General features: G+C 39.9%; 1 protein-coding gene and 1 pseudogene across 1 annotated transcript in view; both read right to left on the reverse strand.

The window, feature by feature from the left end:
- The window catches only part of LOC109393952 (partitioning defective 3 homolog B), a 620,394-nt gene that overhangs the window by 169,744 nt on the left and 427,005 nt on the right, over window positions 1–23,645 (reverse strand). The window lies entirely within an intron of this gene.
- LOC109393951 (phosphatidylinositol N-acetylglucosaminyltransferase subunit Y-like) lies at window positions 9,673–15,318 on the reverse strand (annotated as a pseudogene).

Consider the following 23,645-nt stretch of genomic DNA (forward strand, 5'->3'; position numbering starts at 1 on the left):
CCTTATGTTTAAAAATACAGAATTCATAAACCCTTATGTTTAGAATGGATTTTGTTTCCCATCTAAAACAAACATATGGTATCAAACAGTCTTTTAATGCTCAGATTTAAATTAGTCTTAAAGAGATAAAAAGACTGAAATAGTTCTGCTATTTGAGTATGTTTAACGACGGTGATATTTATATAAACATATTGGCAGAGGAAATGTTAAGTTCCCTGTATCTGTGCGGGCCCACGGTTTCATGTTAGAAGCGACACATTTACCTAAAACATTCGCAGAGTTGGATGTGAACATGGCCTGGATGACAAGCAGACCTACTGCCAACAACTTTTCAGCGAACAATTTAATTCTAACTTAACAAGGTGCCCCCAGTATACAACCTAAGTGTTTGTCAGTGATGGCTTATTTTATTTGGTTGCCCCATGGTCACTGCTAGTTTTGTGCAAATATTCAACAGATAGCCAGTGTGCTCGGGCATCCCGGGTGCCAGGGAGAACTCATGCTGCTGCTCCTGAAGTTCACCTCTGGAGAATCTCTTGATCCTTAAAGGCAGGATTTTCTCATTCTGTGGGTTCCTTGTTCTGCAATCCATCCACGAGTCTTGAAATCAATTTAAGGGCTGATCAGCATTCTGTACCATGAATAGCATAGGAAATACCAAGCTGTGTTCACATGGTAAAGATACACTTTGTTTTATAGAACAGTTACATACATATATGTGGGCGAGGTTGCGATGTAAAATACATTTTCTTGCTTTGAGTCATGGTCAAAAGTGTTTGGAAAAGAAAAAGAGAAAAAGCTCTAAATCTTCCTTAATAGAGGATGCTAAATAGCAGGTTTGCAACCCTAATTGGCTTGGGAAGTCTCTGAGGGATTACAGAGTCCTTAAGGAAACACATCTAGCCGAGGAGTGAACCTGATAATGTACTTCCAGAGCCCTTCTGTTTTGGGAGCTTTATGTCCTATTTAACATTTATTTTGCTCAGGCATTTACTGGAAACTTGTTAAGTGCTAGGAATGGCGCTAAATCTTGGGGAAACAAAGATGAATATGACACAGTCCTTGACCCCCAAAGAGCTTTGAAGAGACTGACACAATAATGCATACGACGATGTCACTAAAGATATTCAAACAGTTAGTGCAAAGTGCTGGAGGAGCAAGAGGGTGAAGTATAATTGTAACTGTTGGAGAGGGCTTCACAGAAGATTTGACATCTTAGTGGGTATTCGCATATTCATCCATCCATCCATCCATCCATCCACCCACCCACCTACCTACAATTTTCAAGGCACTGAGGTAGAAGTTTGGGGAAACTTAGATGAATAAGACAAGGGGGACTACGTTAGGAGAGCTCTCAGCCCATAGGAGAAAAGGACTTCCAGGCCGAGGCAGGAAAAGCACAGAAGTGGCAGGAACCAAGCACAGAGGCCCCCCAGAGAGGGAGGGCTTCCCTCTGCCCGTTGCAGTTACGGAGTTGCAGGACAAAGGGGCTGTGAGTGATGGTGGATGACGGTGGGCAGTGGAGGAAGGCTCTGATACCCGAAACAAAGCTGGTGTCTATGTTAAAAGCAGCAAAATAACGAGAAGCAAGTGCACACATACTTGTGAACATCTTATAAATGAAATTCCAAAAACATAAGGCAGAAGCGGAGATAGGGGCTAGAACTCTGGCACTAGAGATCAGGATTAAATCAAAGAGGCAGAAACAGGCATAATGCGATCAGATTTTAGTGCTTTCCTGCTGCAAATCCTCATTTCGGACCATTTCCATTAGAATAAAATCAACTCTTTAGCAAGAACTACGAGACTATGTAATCTGGCCTTGTCCTTTTCTCTCACCTGACTCCCCGACCCCTTGTTCACAACACTTCAGCCACCTGGTCTCCTTTCTGGCTCTGCATCAGCCCAAATGCACCCAGGTTGCCCCAGGGCCTTTGCACCAGCTGGTCCCTCTGTTCTGAACTCTCGCCCTTCCATCTCCTCTCTGAGTCATCTCAGAGTTAGTCTTGTTCCTTTAACCTGTTTAATTTTCTTCATTGCAATGTTACCATCAAAAATACTCTGTGCATCTGTTTACATGTATAGTTTCTGACTCAGCCAGAATGAAAGCTTCTTGAGGGCAGAGATCTTATCCATCTTTTTCCTGCTGTAGGTCTAGACTCTGGCATACTGTGGGCACTGTATAAATGTTTTTCTTTTTTTAATTAAGGAAAGAATTGAGAGAATTGGGACAGGAATAGATTGAGCAATCGTGCAGGGATACAGGTGGGTCTGAACCAGGATACACAGAATTAAATAACAAATCAGCAATAGGGGTTGCTGGCTCAATTACTAAGGTCAGGTACAAAATGTATGTGTGTTGTGGGTGAGGGTAGGTGGTGGGGGTTAAGAGACATGGAATAGCAAACCCCCTTAGGCTTCAGAGCCAGGCCGGTACTAAACCCAGAGAGACTCGGCTTTCTATATGTGTCTGCTCAACAGAAACTCAGATCACTGGTCCAGTTCCTTGGATACAGAAAAACAGGACACCTCATTGCTGATTCTCAAGTGTGTTCATACTTAAACCAAGGCAGATAATCGAGAAACCAGACAACCCGAGACAGCACTGCAGCACAAACTCTGTAAACAGTCCCCAAGTATCAATTAAGAAAAACAAACGATTATTTATTTCAATCTATTCTTCGAGGGTCTGGTAGGAGACAACTCCTCCAAGATAATAAAAGTTACCCATGATATTAGCGGCTATTTAACACAACTAAAGGACACTGTGCATGTGTCCTATGGGCAGGCCTACAGGAGAATGGCTGACATTTTTGGCAAAAGGAACGCACGGCACGGCAAGCCCATCTAATGGGTGCTGTGAACCGCCCTGATGACAAGCCACAGGCATGCAATCATGGGCAGACAGCGGCTCCTGACGAATCGCCGTGAGCGGTTTGCCTTTGCTATCTAAGTGTCACAGGCTGAACACACTCCTGCCTGACCTGAGCTCGGCATTAATACCTGAATCACAGCCTGGGGAAGTTCAATATCCCACTGCTGGGAAGAAGATAAACAGCAACAATACAAAGAGAGATTCAGCCCTTTTTTGTGCTGCTAGTTTGAAACGTCATGCATTTCATCCTTCTCTTGCATCTAAAATGTCTGTCATCTTCCCTTGGTGGAATGAATGATATTTAAACACTCCTTTTGAAAGCCGGTGTCTTGAAGGCTTTTCCCACAGACCAAACGGCAAACAGAATAAACAACCCTGGTTACATTTAGCATCATAGGACACAAATCATTAGGTTGCCGCAGGACCTGGTGTTCATCGTTCCAAACCAGAGAAAGCCACGTGATCATTAGCGATAACTTACAGCGCTGAAATACACAACTAATTTCTGTGGTACGAGATATACATAATCTGCTCTAGAAACAGATGATATTCTTCACTAACTATCATGGCGTGAATGTATTACACATCTATAGGGAAATGCCCCATACCAAATGGTTTCTTCTCACCTTGGTCCAGCATGACAAGGAATTAAATCACAGTGTCTTATCAGAAAGAGTTGATCAACATAGCTGGACAAATGCCCCCTTAACCATCACCTCCATTACCACAGCTAGTAAGTCCTATCATTTGGGGGGAAAATTAAATAGATATGAAGTAGATTCTCAAGGAAGCCTGAACCCCTGCAGAAAATGATGGTGATACACACGAGATCATAGTGAACCTCATCAAGAGCTCATCAAGCGTCAGGCATAAGTCTAAGTGTTTGTGTACTTGCTAATCTTCACAGCAATTATAATGCTTGAGGATGGCTATTATTACCCCATTGCATAGCTAAGGAAGTGGCGACCGAGAGAAAGCAAAGTGATTCGCTTCTGGCCACACATCTAGTACATAGTCCAAGTGGGATTCAAACTCCAGCACTGTCTTGGAAAGCGTGCACCCCATCCCCATGCACAGTACAGTCTTCCAAGGTGCCTCTGTGAACAAATCAAAGCGGATGCCACCAGACCAAAGTGCTAGATATGCTAACGTCAATCCACGTTTGTTTACTTAAGGACAGTGAAGTCTTACTAAGCACCTCGATGGTTGAATCCACAAACGTCTCCTTTAAAGTTGGGAAGCCTAAAACCCTCCATGATATTTAATAAAAGTTGTGGAAGAAATACCACGGTATAGAATGCCCTTTAGTGAAACTTTCCTAGCTGCAGTACAGCGCAGGGCATCTAGCTATATAGTTGGAGTGTCATAATTAGGGTCCTGGGGAAATGAGAACAGGGTCAGGCTCATTGTAATCCTAGTCCAAAAAACAATAATAATAAACCAACGAAACATAGCTGCTAAAAACAAACACATGAAAATAAAAATAGATGATTTGGCGGACGGTGTGGGCACCTAGAAAGATGCAAACCCCGTGACCGTAGTTACCAGAGGCAATGCCTGAGCCTTCCTTTCCTCCTCCTTCCTCGGCGGGGAGGCGGAAGGTGGGGACCTGTCTAAGCAGCATTGCTGCCATGGACAATTATTATTTTAATCGACATTGTGCTGTGTTAATGAGTGCCAACCATGTGCCAGATGGTGTCGGAAACAAAGCCTTCCCTGCAATCCCGCCCAATGGGATCACCACCTCTCCTCTCTGTGAAAGCTATCGCAAATGTGGTAATGAGCTAACTCCGATGCAACCGAACTTCTAATCCCCCTGACATTCTCTGATTGGGCACTGCACCAAGGTTTGGCATAGAAAAGGCACCTGGAGTGCTGTCGGATGATCTCTTCAGGGATAATGGACCAGGGAACTGAGCCTGTAATGATTTCATATCAGTTTGTTCAAGTTCAGTTGCTATTAATTGGGTTCAAGTTCAGCTCCAGTTCACACAATCTAAATAAATAGCTGTTGAAACCAGCTTAGTGCCTGGCACAGTATGTATCTTTGTAACTAACAAGCAGCAAGCAAAAGAGAAAGCTGTAGAGGGAATGCCTTGTAGAGATGTCTGGTGTATACGGTCTGTCTGGTGGACGTGGGAAGTAAAGAGGGGGAACACAATAGTGTTCTAGCTTGTTACAATCGTGCTTGGTTATATCACTTAACCAATGATAATGTTCTAATGAACTGAGCCTCAAACAGTTTTAAATGTAGTAAAACATGCACATAATTCTTAAGAACAGCTATGGGCAAAACACTGGCTTGAAGTTAACATGGTCTAGAACCTAAACTTTCTCTGTATTTTTCCATGTGCCTTGGCATTTGTAAGGCATTAATTTTACTGTAAACTAAGTTAAATGTGAAAAAAAGAAAAATGTTTTAGATAAATTCATTGTTAAACAGAGTAAAGGAGCAATCTTGCAGCAAAAAAAAATCTATTTAAAAATAGGGCTTTGCATATTTTATGGGAAAAAATCAATCCCAAATCTATTTTGTTCTAGCCCATTAAGATTTACTCTAAGTTGGTTTCACTAGAATGAAATTTAAAACACGTTTCTAAAGATCATTTGTAGGAAATTCTTAATGAAGGCATTTTCTCATTCAATGTTGGCTGGCAAATTCTGATCTCTGTTAGAATTCGGTCATAAATATTGTATTTAAACATGGATTGGTTTGGGAAGATACTGGCATGGTTATTTAATAAAGTAATAGAATTATATATTGAAGGCAATATGAGCAGGAAATATTAGACAGGATAGATAATACATATCCACTTTTTGTGACACAATAATACCATTTAAAACATAACTAATGTAACTGAATATAATCGTTAGACTTAATTTTATTATCTATATTGTTAAATCCAAACAATAAAAAGTAGGTAATTTCTAAAAACAGCAAATTATAAATTAAATTTATTTGAAAAAGGTAACTTCTGATATATTGTATTTTCTTTTCAATTTTATTTTCTCCACCTAAAAGCAAGAACCTTTGATTGGTATGAAGAATCTGATACCCTAACAATGCACCTGAAAAAAGCATCCCAGTGTTACAGAATCAAAAGGACCCAAAATGCCTATGTTCCAACCACTGACTCAATGTATGAATAGGTCAAGTTCCTTAACTTCCTTGAGTCTCAGCTTCCTCATATTTAAAGTAAGAAGTAAAAGAAAAAAACACAAGGTCATTGAAAAGACTGAGCAAGTAAATGTATGCGTCCAGAAAATGCCTACAACACAACAGTTGTTCAATAAATATTGTCCCCTCCCACTTCCTTCATAGCAATCCCATGTACTTGGGTTCCACTTTGTAGTCAGTCTTTCCAAAGTTCCCACTTCCAGGGGCAGTCTAAGAAGCTGCGGAAGTGTTAACCCAAAAATATGAGGCACAGTAATTTGTGGCCCCAATGCTTGCCTCGAATCAGGAAAATCCACAACACATAATTTGCTTACCACTTACAATAAATTTACTGTTTTATAACAAAGTCTAACTATTATTTTATCCTACATTTCAGCTACTCATGATCTGTTTCCTAATCCTCAGGGGAGTTTTAAAGCTGGGATTCAGCCAGCGTGGATGCATTTCTGTCAAACTACTGACAGTCTTTTACAGGATACCTTTCCAGTTGCAGACCTATTTACGTGGCTTTATGAAATCATTCCCATTTGCTTGCTTTGCTATATTAGAAACTTGCAGTTTCGAGGCAACCCACAGGTAATTGTGCTTTCTCTGCCCCTTTGTCACCCATCACATTTCTCTGAACTCTGTCACCCTTTCAGCTGAGGTGCTCTAAGGCAAGGTCTCTTGGGGAGTCCCTTTCTGGTCAAATTTCCAGTTCAAATAGTCCTGGTCTCTGAATGGAAGGCCTCTAGTGGGACCTCGCTTCAAGTTGACGATGCCCATCTGTTTCCTATTAGCCTGCCCGTATTAACCTTTGCCTTGTTTGCTTGACTTTGCCCATCTCTAATTTCCAAGTGAGAGCTCAAGGACAGAAGTGGAGCGCAATGCTCCAAAACACTAACCTTGAGGACAACTCAACAACAGAATTTCTAAATGAAGTGTCCCACCCCCACATCCCTAGGGTTTTAAAATTTGGAGGGAAATGCCACCTTAAGTCAATATTCCTTACCTGATTTTGACAATGCACAGACAAAAGTTTCAAAAATAATTTCATATATAGAACATGAATATAACAAGCATAGATGGCCTTCCCTACATCCTTCATAAATGATCAGCTCCCTAAAGAAATGTTATAATTGTAATCTTGAAATTATACTCTGAAAATATATACTCTTCTCCTTGTTTTATATTAATGAATTTATAAGAAGGGTATTTTTTTTTCCCTAAGGCTAGTGAGAACCTGTCCGCATTTATAAAGTTCTATGAAGAATTTAAATGAAAACAGGAGAACAATATTTTAATTCAATGAATGTGCACTAAGCACCTATTATGTTTCTGGTTTGATAGGCAATATCAAGTATATATTCCCATTCCTTCCCTTTAAGGAACACACTGGGATACTTGAAACCACACATACACTAATATGAACGATGCAAGATAATTTTATCACTAAGTATGAAACAAACCTTCTAAGTGCTATCAATGCTGTCTGAGACGTCAGAGGAGTTTGCAGTGAGCAGGTGGGCTGGGTTTCACCCAGTATTAAGAATGGGATTAGAACAAATAGAGAAAACAGGGGGCGCCATCCCAAGTGAAGGGAAATGCAAAATCAATGCCAGAGTGGGAGAAATGGTCACAGCATGTCGAGTTGGGAAGGGGGTGGGTAGGAGGACTGAGCAGACCCAAACCACTCCGATTAAACTGAAGCAGCAACATTATGATGGCAATGCTGAATATGTGACAATGGGTGACACATTCTATCTTTCCATGAAGGCCCGTAACTCTATCACCATTGAGGTTTGTGTCTTGGCCATAATCCAGAAAAATAGGCTCAGTGGAGCACTGTCCTGCCTACTATGCCCTATCTCTTGGCCAGTTCTCTAAGCAACTCTGACTCTACATTTCTACCCCTGATATCCTCTCTCTACTTCTTCTGTTTTTGTCTTTGTCACTCTGACATTCATCTTGAAGAGCCATTCTAACTTCAGGAAAATGCAAATCAAAACCATAATGTGGTACCACTTCACTCCCAGTAGGATCACTATCATCAAAAAGGCAGACAATACCAAGTGTTCATGATGATGTGGAGAAACTAGAACTCTACACAGGGCTAGTATTAATGCAAAGTGGCGTGGCAGCTATGGAAAAGAACCTGGCAGGTCCTTAGAGGCTTAAGTACAGCGTTAACATGTGACCCAGCAATTCCACTCCTAGGTATAAATCCCAAAGAACTAAAAACATGCGTCCAAACAAAAACTTGTACACAAATGTTTATAGCAGCACTATTCATAATAGCCAAAGAGTGGGAACAATCCGAAAGTCCATAGACTGGTGAATGGATAAATACAATGTGGTATATCCATAAAATGGAATATTATTTGGAATGTTATTAAAAATAAATGAACTGATACTTGCTACAAGTATTATGCTCAGTGAGAAAAAAGTCATAAAGGGTCACTTACTGTATATTTCCATTTACATGAAATTTCCAGAATAGCCAAATCTATAACAACAGAAAGTAGATACATGGTTGCCTAAGGCTGAGGCTGGGCTGGGGAGTGAGGGGATTAGGGGGTGCTGCTAAGGGGTACAGGGTTTCATTTTCATGTGGTGGAAATATTCTAAAATTGTGATGATAGTTGCACAATTTTGTGACTACGCTAAAAACCACTGAATTGTACACCTTTCTACAGATCCATGAAGTTTCCATTTTGTTGTACAGTTTTATATCACACTAGTTCAAAAGTATTTCTCTACAACTACCTCAACAAAGCTCCTTTGGAATTATTTCAGTCATCAGTAATGTCACTTTACTAAAGAATTTGATTTTAAAACAAACATAAGATTACAAATTATTAACTTGTAGATGAATGGGATAGGCAATAAAGTCATCACATGATGGCTGAGGCTGTTAATTTCCAACAACAAACTTTGCTGACAAGTTTCTTCTGATACAGCAGTTATAAAATTGAACCTTCAAAAACTAAGGGCAGGGCTGGCCAAGTGGCGCATTGTTTAGGAGTTGGATTGGGACGCCAGCTCTGAGCAGCAGGGTCCCAGTTCGGATCCCACATGAGGGCCAGTGATACTGCACCCTCTACAGCTAAGATGCTGAACAACAGCTTGACCTGGAGCTGGGCTGCCTTGAGTCACCGGTGATGGCTTAGGCTGCAGTGGAGCTGCAGTGGGCCCCTGTAAGGTACCGTGAGTGGCCGGCAGGCAATGTGAATGGCCAGCAGCTGGTGTAAGCTGCCAAGAGCCACCATGAGCAGCCGTCCAGTGGCCAGTGAGCAATCGGCCTCACCCAGGAAGAGTGCAATGATAGTACCAACATGGGCCAGTGAAGCGACGTCCTCCACAACTAGACTGAAGAACAAAAGGACAGCAACTTGTCTGTTCCCCTCCCCCAATTCCCCAATAAATCTTAAAAAAAAAAATCCAAGGGCAGAACTAAAAGTACAATAAAAGAAGCTTCTGAAACCTAAGCCCCCCATAGTCCTAAGCCTCTGAGAGAAGCAAGGTAAAGCATCTCTACTGAAAATTAAGTAGGTGTCCAGTATTTCCATGCAGTTGAGCTTTCAGAGATAGATGCTCAAGACATGTCATTCATGTATATACCATCTTGGCTTGGGCTGCATTAATTATGTCTGAAGAGTTTAATACTCTTCCAAATTGAAAAGTTAGAACATATACACTAGAATGGTAGTGGGTAAGAGCAGACTGTAACAGCACAGGCTGGTTGTGTTAGGGTGGCCCTGTGGGAAGTGTTCTTCCACAGAGATGGAAGAGAACAGTACTGCAAGAGAGACCAATGGAAAAAGGACAATGTAGGAAAAGACAGAAAGATTCTTCTCCCCCACTATTACCTGCCATGTTGACTTTTTAAAAGGTAGATGTATTAAGAATATTTAGTTGTGTTTGTTGTTGTTTTTAATTATGATTTAGTGCTGCCCCATATGTCTTGTTATTTTGATGTATCGTCCTAGCTGCCTGTGGTATCATGTTAGGAATCCCATGAATAATTGGATGGGCTATTCCCAACTCCTCATTATTTAATTCGTTTGTGGATGCTTCATATCTGAGTGGCTTCTTGCAGAGTGGGCACACCAAGAACTCCAACAGCGCCAGATCTAGGCTTGGGGCTATGAAAAGTCCTGTGGCTCTTGTCCACTGACCCCGACACCACCCAGGCACCTATGGGCAACTGCGGATGGCCACATGTGTGTCCTCCGCAGCACAGAGGCCAGCCTGTGGCATGCACCACAAGCATGGTCTGGCAGCCCACCCCAGCTGCCGGCAGGGCAGGCCCCTCCCTGCCTGAACTGTATACTTTAAATGGATGAGTTGTATGTTATGAATTACATCTCAGTAAGCACTTAAATAAAAAAGAACCATCCATTTAGGATGAATTTAGGTAAAAATTGCTTTTATTATATGATTCATAAAAGTCCTGGCTTGTTAGAACTGAGGTGGGTGTTGCAGGTGTGGGCTAGTGATGGAAAGAAAATTCTTTAATAGGAGAACTTACTTCCTAAGCAAATATTGCATGAAACACAGTAAGTAAAACAGAAAAAAAAGACCCAATATTTTATTAATCTGCAAGTGCATTTTTTAGTTATACAGCTTAGTCAAATTGGTAATCTTTTGACCAACTTTGTAATATTTAATTAGTACCTTAGGTCAGGAACAATCAGGCTCTTCTGATAAGGCAAATTCTAGGCATTTAATACATTTATATAAATACACATACTATTTTTATAACACTCTGCAGAAGTATGTAAAGTCAAATGTTTGCTGCTCCAAGAGATCAGTTGAAAACATTTCATCTTTTCCAATGCTTCTAGTTTATAAATGAGAAAATGGGCTCAGCATAAGTGCTTTAGCATTAGGGCTAGTAAGTTTCAGAACATTGGTCCTCTTAACTTCTGTTCTTCTTACCAGATTTAATGACACTATTTCATATTCTGGATATTAAATTGAAGCAATTAGGCTATGGATAAATAAGTAGATCTATGGACACAGATGTATCACACCTGTTTATTACTACAGAGAGTGAATACCTTAAAGGATTCCAAATCGCTCATGGTTGTACTCCCAGTGCTTACCAGAGTGCCTGGCAACAGCATGTGCTCACTAAATATTGAAGGAATTAATGCCTGAAGAATAAACTTTATCTTCCAGTATTACTAAAAAGCACAGATTTCCAAACTGCAGTTCTGGTCCCTCATCTCGAACCACCTAAATGCTACCTCTGCATAAACTAATTATGTTGTAAATTATACTTATCTTTTTCCTCTGGTCAGCTCCCCTTTTGACCTCACTGCTGCTGTCAATGGTCCCATCTTTCTGCTAGTCACCTGGCAGCAAGGCCAGGATTTACACAGAACCTATACAGGACAATTCAGTAGAGTCTAGGACCACTTCATCTAGGCAATCAAGGTTAAGAAGAAATGAGGTCATTAAGCAAATCATTGACAGGGTTATGACAGGGTGGAGAGGTTAAGTAAGCACAGAGTCCCTTGGTGGGACCAGGAAGCAAAGCTAGGCAAAATGGTGAGTAATCCAGGTTAGGGCAGATATCCGCATATGCGGAAAACAATGAGCACATACGAGGCACTGGTAAGATGATGTTGAAATGAGGTCAGGGAATGGTCACTCTGAAATTGTAAAAAAACAACTCAAATGAGTTTAGCCATCCGCCAAAATGTCCTTGGCCAAGAAAGTGGTCGCAGGGCAACCAAGATGTATCTTCAGAAGCAAGAATTAGAATATGACTAAAATTAAACAAGAGAAAATGTTAGTTTATTCAATAATACATTTTTTTCTGGCAGGACAATACATTTACGGTAACAATAACTATTATATTGTATGTGGTAATGAGTGTGTAATGTTCCGCCTGTGCTATTGAACTGACCCAGCTACTTTAAGCATTTATAACCTTCCACTGCATATCTGTAGGTCAGGCGTTCTCTGACACACTTTACATCCCAGTGATGAATGCTGCTAAGGTAGACGTGATTACATGCCCTGTTTGACAGAGGAGGAACCCAAGCCACAGAGAAGATACACAGTCTGGCGAACATCCTAAAGGTCATATATGGCAGAGCTGGAATTAGAACCCAGATCTGTCTAACTCCCAAGCCTGTGCTCCTTCCTCTACACCATGATGGTTCCAAATTTCCCTCTAAATAGGAAAATGGGGAGTAGGAGTTGGAGAGGAGGAATTCTCTGAATATTTACACAGCTCTGAGGAGAACAGGATGCTCTGCTTCTAGACATATAATCATGGATATTTAGATACAAAAATCTTCTGGTAGAAAAGGGTAACTAATTCATCAGACTGCCCACGCTCAATGGAAATATCCCTTATGAATAATCAATTCCCTTTGTTTTATTTCTTATTTAACTAAGTGACCTTCTGCCCTGTGATTTGGTCTCCCGAGTAGACTTCCCTGAGCAGGCTAACAACCCCGTTCTTGGGGCAGATATTTGCCCTACAGTGAAGTGATCAAATGTTGTAAGGTTCACAAATTCATCTCTCATGAGTTTTGGCTCTTAGAGCCTGTACATCTTTGAAAAAATTAATAAAATTGCATATGCAGACCCTAAAAGCACAGAGGTCCATTTATATAGAACTTTATAGTGATCAAAGGACTTTCACATTTACTCATGCCACAATGAGGTTAATGTCTTTTGACTATATCCCTTTTGCATTCCCACCGATACCACTCTATGTTTAATTATTTTTAGAGCAGGGGTTTCCAGACAGTGTATTGTTTTGTGACTAGCTGAACGTAATAAATCCAGGTTTAGATCCTCCTCGCTTCTTGACTTTGATTATGTAAAATAATGCCCAGTTGTTTTTCCTACTCTGGTTTCTTTTATCATGAATGTTAACAAACATAGACTCAAATCCTGTCTGCCATGCCTATGAAATTTGTATAACTTTCAGCAAGTAGTTTAATTTTTTATACCTCTTTCCTCCTCTGTAAATGAAAATAATGATGGCATTTATCTGTAAGAATTGTGAAGATAAGGAATTCCTACAAAGTGTTTAGAATATTGCCAAAAACACAGTGTTTACTCAATACATTTACATATAAAGTTACTATTCCTTCAACTATCTTACACACCTTTATGGCCCTCATTCATTTACACCTTTGGATCTAGCTCCACAGTGTGGCATCCAACGCTTTTACAATGTGTTGTCAAATACTTATGCTGCTTGACTTATGAGGGGGTTACATCCTGATAAACCCACTGTAAATTGAAAATATCGCAAGTCAAAAATGCACTTAATATACCTAACCTATTGAACATCATAGCTTAGCCTAGCCTACCTTAAACATGCTCAGAAAATAGTATCAATAAAGCAAAACAAACAAAAAAACCCTCTGGCAACACAGTCCACTGCAGCATATCAGGTATTTATCCTCATGATCTCATGCCTGAATGGGAGCTGCAGCTCATCGGCACTGCCCAACATCATAGAGTATCATACCAAAGATCGCTAGCCTGGGAAAAGATCAAAATTCAAAATTCAAAGTACATTTCTACCGATTACGTATGATTTCCCCACCATAGTAAAGTGGAAAAATTGTACTGAAACCATGCTAAATTGAGGACGTCTGTACTTTCAAGTCTATTTCATAATATAAGTGAGGTTGATGCAGACTCTCCCTCAATTATCACAACTTTTTCACCCCCTTTGAGCTTTTGCTCAGACTATCATGTACAGGAGGCTATCTGGATAATTTATTTCTATTCCTCACTATTTTCTTATCCCCTTTTTAGTCCCAACCACTCCATGAGTTATTCCTCTACCTCTCTAATCCCCAGTAAATTCTTGCTTCTCTGGGCTGTTATGATGCTTATGGGAACCATTTGGAAGTTACTCACGTATATATTTTATTTAACTTTCATACATCCACTCATTTCCCCACCTAGACTGTTTGGCCATGTAAGAAGGTGAGCTAAGAAGAGGGAGAGTTGAGGTTAGCTTCACAGGAAACACATTCTACACACGTCAAAGAACCGTGGTCCGAATTCAGAGAAGCCAGAGACATTAGACACAGAAGACAAGCAGGCACCACGGGACGAGATTGATACCCTGCAAACCACAACCCGTGGAGCCCTCTGTTTCTAGAAGAAGTGATGGCAGCCAGAGGTGACTCCTGGACTCCTTGTTCCCATGGGAATCAGAGTAGCACCACTTTCATTTCCTTCATATGTGAGAGTTGTGCATATAATTTCCTTGGAAAAAAAGAATTCCATAGGTTAAATAGTGTCTGAAAATCAGTATACTAAATAACTATTCCTGTCTCTAATAGTTGCTGAGTGCCTGCTCTGGGCAAGACGCTCATCTGGAGGATGAGATTTGGGATGTGTGTGACACACGTGGGGGCCAGTGTGGCTGAGGCATGAGGAACAAGAGGAAAAAGGGCATCAGATGAGCCCACAGAAGTAGGCAGGGGTCAATACAGGTAGGTCTGGTAGGTGGGAAGGGTTTAAATTTCATTCTCTGTATCAGAATAGGCCAAAACAGTTCTCTGCCATTACAATTCTCAGTACCATAATTTGACTTATAGAATATTTTAAATTCTACATTTATATTTACATTTCATGTTTTAAATTATAATTTAAGCTGTTTCATGGAAAATAAATTGTAGAGAGGTTAAAAAGGAGATTACTGTAGTTGTGCTGGAGAGAGATGATGGTGGCTTGGTTTAGGCAAAGGAAGATACAGTTTTGAGATACATTTTAGAGATAAAACCAATTGTTCATTTCCAGATAAGTTAAGTGTAATTGTGGGAAGTGGGGGACTCAGAGTATAGCAATGCTTTGGGCAAACAGGCAAGGCTGTGGGTTTCAGAGGTCAGTAGGCAAGGTTAGATTATAAGGTTCACAATCAGGAGGATAAACCCATTATTTCATTCATTTACCTCTCGCTTACTGAGTGGGTAAGTGCACACACTGTGCTAGATTCTGGGCACACAAGGTATACAGGGCCAATTGTTCAAGATGAGGTAAGAACCCCACTGCATAACAAGAGGTTCCCAATAGCTGGGATGAGAAACTCTGGATGCAGAGGACAAAGCAAACAACAGAGGCATCCTTTCCTGCACCTCCAATTTGTTCTTTTACTAATTCATTCATTTCATGCCTTCACTTCCTCAATATCATTCAATTCAATATTCAACATTATTGAGTTGTGGGACTCAAGGCTGGGTCATACCAAGATGTGTAAGACACAATCCGTATCTTCCAGGAACTCGGTTTGCATCTCGCTGAGGAGAAAGGCATGAAAACATGTCACTATTATGTGAGGTGCTAAAATAAAAATATACACAACTGAGTGTCCATGGGACGTAGAGAATGTGACCTCTGCAGTCTACAGCATAGCCCTATGTACATAAAGGCCCTGAAACAGGAACATTCCTTCTGCCTAAAACGTACTCAGCTTAAATTCTAATTCTTTACAAAGGTACTCTCTGATTCTCTAATTAAAGTGCATTCCCTGAATGCTACGGCTTTTGCAGCACTTCTCAGCATCTGTAGTTACATGCTTGTTAAATGCCTGCCTCTTTCACTAGAAAACAAGCAGTGTGAGAGCAGGGCCTGTGTCTGCTTGCTCTCTGCTGTATCCTCCATGGCCAGCACAGCACTTGGCACAGAAGAGATGCTCAGTAAATATTAGCCGAATAAGTGATGTTTTTAAATCAAAGATAATTGTGGGCACATTTGGTTAGAGCATGCTAAGCATCCTTACAAGAAAAACTATCTGCCCACCCTACAAGTAAAGGTTGATGAATAATATTACTTAGGCACCCTCTCTTCAGCCTGCAAACCGGGCATCCCAGTTGTGAATTAGCTATCACTCCCTTCACTGCAACTATCCCTCCATGCTCTGTACCTGAGAACCACAGATAAGAAGGTAGTTCCACCCTGCAGACTTCAGTAAGTGTACGTGTGACAGTCAGACATTAGAATCACAAATGCAGAATGACAGAAATCTACTTGCACCTGCAGAGAGGTTAAAACAGCTGTGGCTGAAGTCCAGCTGTCAGGAAATTTCTGGCTTTTACTGACTTACTTGGAAAGGACATAAGGAGTTTGTTGATATTAGTGACAGCATGCAAATGAAGCTATTTTTATTTAGTGTATGGCTCAACTTGTACTTTAATTTAAAGTAGCAGCATGCAAATATGAACATAGGATGCCTTTCCTGAGAATTCTCCAAATTTCAGGAGTGAAGTTGGTTAGCAGGACAATTTAGACAGCTAGTCTGCAGCTGGGCTGTTGACAAAATGAATCCAGAGACACAGAGACAAGGACGGAAAGATAAAAAAATAGATGAGATGCCCTCTGCCTACAGACTTCCCAGTAGGGTGACACCTTGGTCCCCGAACTAAATTGTCCACTGCTTACTTCCATCAACTGCAGAACCATGGCTGTGACAGTACAGGCCATGCCTCTTCCCACACCCCAGTGAGAACTCTGTTCCTTGGCCCCATGTGGTACCTCGGCAATTGCTCATTTAAGATGGTTTTCAACCTCTGATGCTGACCATGGAACTGTGGATACTGATCCACAACACTGTCAATCACCTCTCAAGAAGCAGTTGGGAACGTTTTTCTTTTTGCTCCATCAGTTCCTACGCATTCCTGAATCTTACAACAAGATTAGATTTTGGGATAGTCTCAGCCTATCCTGTCCCCACCTCCAGTATTAGGCAACTGAACTCAGGCCTTTTCTCAAAGTAAGTCCTACTATACCAGTGGAATTACCTCCCACTACCCTCCATAGGAGACATTTGACAATGACTAGAGATGTTTCGGTATCACTGATGGAGTGGTAGGCATAGGGGTGCCACTGGTATCTAGAGGGTAGAGGCTAAGAATACTGTTAAACCACCTACAATGCACAGTGCACAGGGCAGCCTCTCCACAACAAAGAATCATCCAGAACAAAATGCCAACAGTTCCCAGGTTGAGCAACCCTGCACTACACCACAGAACACACCAAGGAGCAAGAGAATACATTCCCTACTCCCAAAAATGAAACAATCTCAATGGGGATAATGTCACTTACACACAAGACAGTCCAAGGGAAAAAATAGTTTCAAACATATAAAAATAACTATTTTGAATAATTAAACTACAGTTATAAATTATGAATACTAGAAGAAGACAGATGAACAAAAGAAGACCACAGAAAGCAAATATAATAAGAATTGGCATTTGAAGTACAGATGATACAAACCACCTCGGGATACGGCTTTGTGCCTGCATCGGGAGGTCTCCGATGGGACTCTGTCACCTAACCCAGGGAAAGCACATTTGGTTCTAAAATTATATTGGAATCAAGAAGTGATCGGCTAGCCTACCTGGGTACAGACAGTATGTGAGCAAAAGTCTCACATAGTCTCACATAGAAAATACTACCTAAATTTTAGGTCTATCAGCAAAAAAATTAAAACCTTAAATATATCTTATTCTCCTGTTTATGTTAGACAAGTAAAAGTTGCTAAGTTTAGAAATGCTATATTTTGGAAGTACTTTCATTGGGGAGTTCAGGACAGTTCCTCATGTGTCTGCTATCTAGCAGTGTAATAAATTACCCATGTAAGGACTTTAGTGGTTTCACCTTGAGGTATTGTAATAAATATTTCCAACTTGTTTATAGCTCTCTTTCCATGATCCTAACACTAAAAGGAAGAGGCAGGTTTAAACACTGAAAACTGAAGATAAATACAGATATACTTGCATTACGTGTGCGATTAAAACATTATCTTTAATGAAGTTGTATGTGCTAAGCTATCAAGGGCTTGTTGTGATTGGCACTTTAAAGAACAATTGGAGGTAAATCAAAATCCTTGGGTTTCTAAGCTGATTATCTAGACATTATACTACTGATCACTTCCATCTACTTTTATTTCCTTATAAGCCTACATTCTATAGTAGCCCAAAATCAAGGATGTCGTGGAAAACAAAACCCATTCTATTCTCACCTCAAAAGCTAAGACAAGATAAGCTGATTAGTATGTGAACATCTTGAATTCTTCCTCTAAAAGTAAACTGTGTTGGTAACACTGTTTATCAAGGTATATACTGAAATTGAACAAGCAGAAAAAATAAAATACAAACTAATGGTAGGCTAAATATAGAAATTCATCCATCCTAAAACCTTATCACAAAGACAGTGATGCAGTAAAGGCGATATAAGGCCACAAACACAAAGAAACCTGGAGATAGATGACAGCAGGTGAGTGATTCCAACAAAATGTTGGAGGATGGCAAGTGGGGAACACAAGTAATTGTCTTACCAGATGGCGAAAAGCTGAAGCCAAAGCACTGCAGGGGTGGGCAAGCCAATGGAGGCTGCAGAAACCTAGCAAAGCTCTAGAATTGGGGGAACCAGGTAACTCTAAAGGCCAGCTGGGGCTGATGGCAGGAGGATTGGTGGAAAATACCCAGCTAGGTTCTGCCCCATTTTCTCCCATCAGCCTGGGTGCTCCAGGGACTGCCCTTCCCTGTCCCTCATCCTTGACACATGAGCATTACATTCGCTGAACAGGCTGACCAAAGAGGATCTACACAGTGAACTGCCAGGAATAACTGCAGGGGGTGGGTGTGAAGCACTTTACAGAAAACCAGAGAACTAAGTGAATTCTGAATAGTGAGATCCCCTTCTCTCTCCCAAGCCAGATTCCCAAAGCACTGATATCCAGGCTGAATGCTCTAGGCAAGGTGCCTGGAGGTGCCTTCTCAGGGACACTGAGAAGAGATTCCTAGTAGCCTGTCTCTCTGATGGCCCCCAATGATCCCTGCTTCCTGGATTCACACTCCTGTAGTCCTTTCCCACACTGGACCAGAATCAGTCTATGTGATGAGTGAAATATGGAAGAAGTATCGGTATGCCATTTCTGAGATTAGGTTATAAAACTGCACTTCTCTGTTGGAGGCATGCTCACTTGCTTTCTCTCTTGAGTCATTCATTCTGGGGGAATTAAGCTGCCACACCCCAAGCAGCCTTATGGACACACCCCCATGGTGAAAGATGGCCAACAATCACGTAAGTACCATCATGTAAGTGCACTTGAGAATGAATCCGCTGACCTAGTCAAGCCTTGAGATGACTGCTGCCCCAGCTGACAGCTTGACTATGACCTCATGGGAGACCCTGAACCGGAACCGCCCAGCTAAGCTGCTACTGCGTTCTTGATACTGAGAATATGTACAAGGTAATAGTGTTTGTTTTTTAAGCTGCTTATTTTGGGTAATGTGTTGATAACTAACACAAGACTTGTGGATAAACACATTCAGGAACCCCAGTGAAAAGGCAGGCTGTCTGCCCAATCTGCCTAAGGTTGCTACCAGCCTAAGAGATATTCCCACCACCCCTGGACTCTATATACTGAGAGCCTGTGATCAGCTTTTTTAGGGGATCCTTCTTAAATATGAACAGACAGCTCAGGATATCAGAAAGTTGAAAAGAAGAGCTCCAAATTAAGTGACCAAAACAATTGGGAGGAACTCAGAAGTGAAACAGACCATGTGAGATATTGAATAGAAGATAAAAGAAAGATACTGTATTCATAACATAAAATAGCATGATATAAAAGGAGCATTCAGAAAACAAGAAAGAGCTCTTAGAAATTAAGAGTGCAATGGTGGAAATAAAAGATAAATATGAAAGTGTTGAAAGACAAATGTGAGGCAATCTCCCAAGTAGGACAGAGAGACACAGAAACGGAAAATGAGAAAACATAGAAAGTTGCAGAATCAATCCAAGATTTTTCACCTACAACCGATATATAAGTCCAGAAAGAAAAATACAGATAAAATATAAAGGGGCATTAGTTATCAAATAGATAATATAAGACAGGTTTCCAGAATTGAGGTATCTGAGTTTTTACATTAAAAAGTTCTACTGAGGGCCCAGCTCACTGAAAATACATGCAGTTGATAATGCATATCACTGAATCTTCAGAACGCTAGAGGTAAAAAGAAGATCCTAAAAGTTTCCAGAGGGGAAACAAAAATTAATGCACAAGATCTAGAAGGAGAATGGCACCGTACTTCTCTAAAGTGACAGCGAGGGCTGGAAAATAAAAAAAGCAGTAGCTTCAAAATTCAGAACTAAAAATATTTCCAGAATAGAGTTATATATGCAGCCAAACTAAGTCAAGTGTGATGGTAGAATGTTTGTTTGCTTGTTTTTTAAGAAATATAAGGTCTCAAAAAATGTTTGCTCTCATGCAATCTTTCTTAGAAAGCTACTGACAAGAGTGCTTTATAAAACTGAGAGAATAAACCCAAAACAAGAAATCCTGACAAAGAAGGGATTCAACCCAGAAGAAAGGGAAGGGAAATCCATGTTACAGCTGAGCATAGAACTCGAGAGAAACCAGCACAGACTGAGGGAAGAGGATCCAAGCAATGACGTCAACAGAAAATGGAAACTGATAGACGGACATGTTTGAACACATTGTGGGCAATTTTGCCCTTCCATTGGAATTTTTTTAATGAAAATGTTTTATTAATATTAATATATATTACCTGACTTTAGAAAAATAGCGCCGTGAAGGCAATGTGATCACAATGCACTACGTGCTCTGTGCTATATACACACATATACACTGAGGAAATAGTAAGTACAAGTACAGATTGAACCCGAATTTTAACTATTCTGGGAAAATGGGGGGGGTAAGAGAGCTGAGGGTTGTTGGTACAAGAGAGTTGAAATCCCCATCTTCTACAATTAGGAACACAAAAGATAAATCCCCAAGTTGAAAAATTAGTACCAAAAAGGGCACAAGTCTTCTATTTAGAAATGGATCAGCATTAGAAGAATCTCCCAAAGGAATTGTGAATAGGTGTCTAGAGAGTAGGAATTAGGGTCGGGCTACTCTTTTTCATTAACTTTTGGGACAATGCTGGACATTTTAAGTTTTGCACATTTTTACTGAATTTTTTTTTAAAAAATAAGACAAAAAGGAGTGAGTTATGAGATACAAAGCAAACAAAAAGAAAGAAATGATGATATTCACTTGAGTGAAGGCAAATATGAGCTTACAAGTACTAAATATGACACAGTAGGATATTAAGAAATAATAAAAGGTATACTCCCCCAAAGAAACCCACAGAGATATACTGATCATGAACCTGTATGCACCAAGAAACATAGCAATTTATTTGTTAACATCTGAGAAGAGTTTCAACAATACTACAAAATAAATATAAAGAAATGTAGAAGATGCAGTAGTGCATTCTCATGCTACTGATGATCCTAGATTTTTTCAGGGGTGAGATCTGGCTTCACACTTGGGATCACATCATAGTGTCAAGTAAAATCTTTCAATTTGTTCCATGTGTTCTCATGTGTTAACTATTAAATAATGCATAAAGGAATGCCACAACTGTTTTATAAGCACAAAGAGTCCTTTTTTTTTTTCCTCCACTGAAGAGTGTAAACCATTCACATGAAAACCAGCTTTTCTAATGAAAATATTTCAAGGCTTCCTTTGACATGATTATTTGATAAAAGTGATGAATTTCCCTCCTTACCTTCAGAACAAATTTACTTTTTCCCCCCTTTAAACTAAGAAAATGTGCCCTTCTCTGCTGTCAAACCCCCTGAACTTTGACATTATTAATATTTTTAGAGATGAATTTTTGAAACACCCATTTCCTCCCTTTTGCTTTCTACTTGATTGCTCTACTATTGTATTTTCCAATTCTAAACAATAAATGGAAATCAGCTAAATAAACTGAGAGATAAAAGAGATATGCAAAAGCTAAAAATCCTTTAAGTAGGGCAAAAAGAAGTCTTTCTCAAATTAATTTAAGACTTGCTAGAAATGATAAGTCAGAAGTTAGAATTTCTTGTTGCAATAAGGTATACCACATGTAGAATTTCTGTGATGCATGTACAAGTTAGTCCCTGATTTAGAGATGACAGTTCTTTGTATCAGAAAGGTTAAATGATTTTTCCAAAGTGACAGAGCTTCTAAGGATGTAGTCACAAAGCTATTGTTACAATCAAGAATTAAGTACATGAGCTAAGTTTCAGAAATGAATATTACCATTCAAATTACATTATGGCTAATAGTGATAAGATAGGAAAACAGAAGAGAAAATACAAACTTTAAAAACATTTGTTGAGATAAAAGGCAGTACCTGACCTACAGTAAGGCTACAAATATTTGCTGACTGAATTTATATAAAGTGAATTAAATAGGTTTATATGATGCCTACTTTTATATTGTGTGATTAGCTCTACTGTGATGTAACTTTTCTTTTTGAGAAAATGGAGGCATTTGGGATAGTCATTGTAATTAACATCGGTACCATCTAAATATTTAATACTGTGCTATGACTAAGACTGAAGTGCTCTGTGCCAGCTATTCCCCCAAAATTTTAGAAGATATAAATTGATATTGAAAGAATCTTAGAATATATTTACTTGGGGTGGAGGGGTACACTACCAAGAGAGTAGTACATACATTATGATCCTGTTTCTATTTAAAACAGTTTAGAAATATATATACCAAAATATGAATATGTTGTGATTATGATTAGTTGTGGGTGGTGGATTATAGTAACTTCTATTTTCTTCCTTTTGTTTACCAATGTTTTTTAATTCTCCTCCAATGAACATATACTACTTCAACCTTATCTATTAATTTCTTAACAAGTGATTTAAGGTGTAGAATTTGAACCTAGGTGCTCAGGTCCAAGTTAAATCCTAATTTTCACTATTGGCTCCAGGTACTGTGCTAGGCTCTTCACATACAGAATAACACTTGTTCTTCATGACAACATGTACATAAGTATTATTTGTTCCCATTTCACAGGGAAGCTGAGAAAACTGAGGTGCTCACTTTCATCCATGAAAATATAATTTTAGTGAGCCAATATAGTAACATTTTTCCAAGCAGCCAATGTTAACCAATAATACCATTAACAATATGAAAATAAATACCCCCCCAAAAAAGAAAGGAAAGAAGGGAGGAAGAAAAAGAGGGAGGGAGGGAGGGAAGGAAGAAGTAAAACTAATTTCACTGTTAAAAGAACAGAATTTAAACCAGAGGGTTGGCTGTGCCTTGTGAGAGTGAGGCTTAATAGAATTATACTGACTGTCCCACTAATTCTCAACAGAAATTCTGCTTCAGGAAGCAGGGGAGCACAGCAGAGAGGCGGCTAGAGTATACGGAGGGGGAGAGATTGAAAGCCAGATAGAAACGTGCCAGGAATCTTGAGAGAGTATCAGGTTGAACGATGAATAGCACATTTCTCATTTTGGCTGAGATGCTTTATGACTAATTTCTGGTTCTAATCCTAATAGTTATCCTCACGTATTTGAAGTGATAATAAAGAGAAATGCAATATTTATTTGCCATATGTATCTTAATTTAATTTATGAAAATATTATCGATATGACATTGCCTTGGCAACTTAACATTTTCCACAATGGACATGCATTACCATCATTTCATTTCATTTCCTTCTGCCTTCATAATATTACCTCAGCATTGTCAGAAAGTTCTCAGGATCGTGATGCAAATCAAAGCTTCATTACAAAGCCCAGGGAAAGAGCATTATTGTA

The sequence above is a fragment of the Hipposideros armiger genome, unplaced genomic scaffold, assembly GCF_001890085.2.
Source record: "Hipposideros armiger isolate ML-2016 unplaced genomic scaffold, ASM189008v1 scaffold_399, whole genome shotgun sequence".
Classification (NCBI taxonomy): Eukaryota; Metazoa; Chordata; class Mammalia; order Chiroptera; family Hipposideridae; genus Hipposideros; species Hipposideros armiger.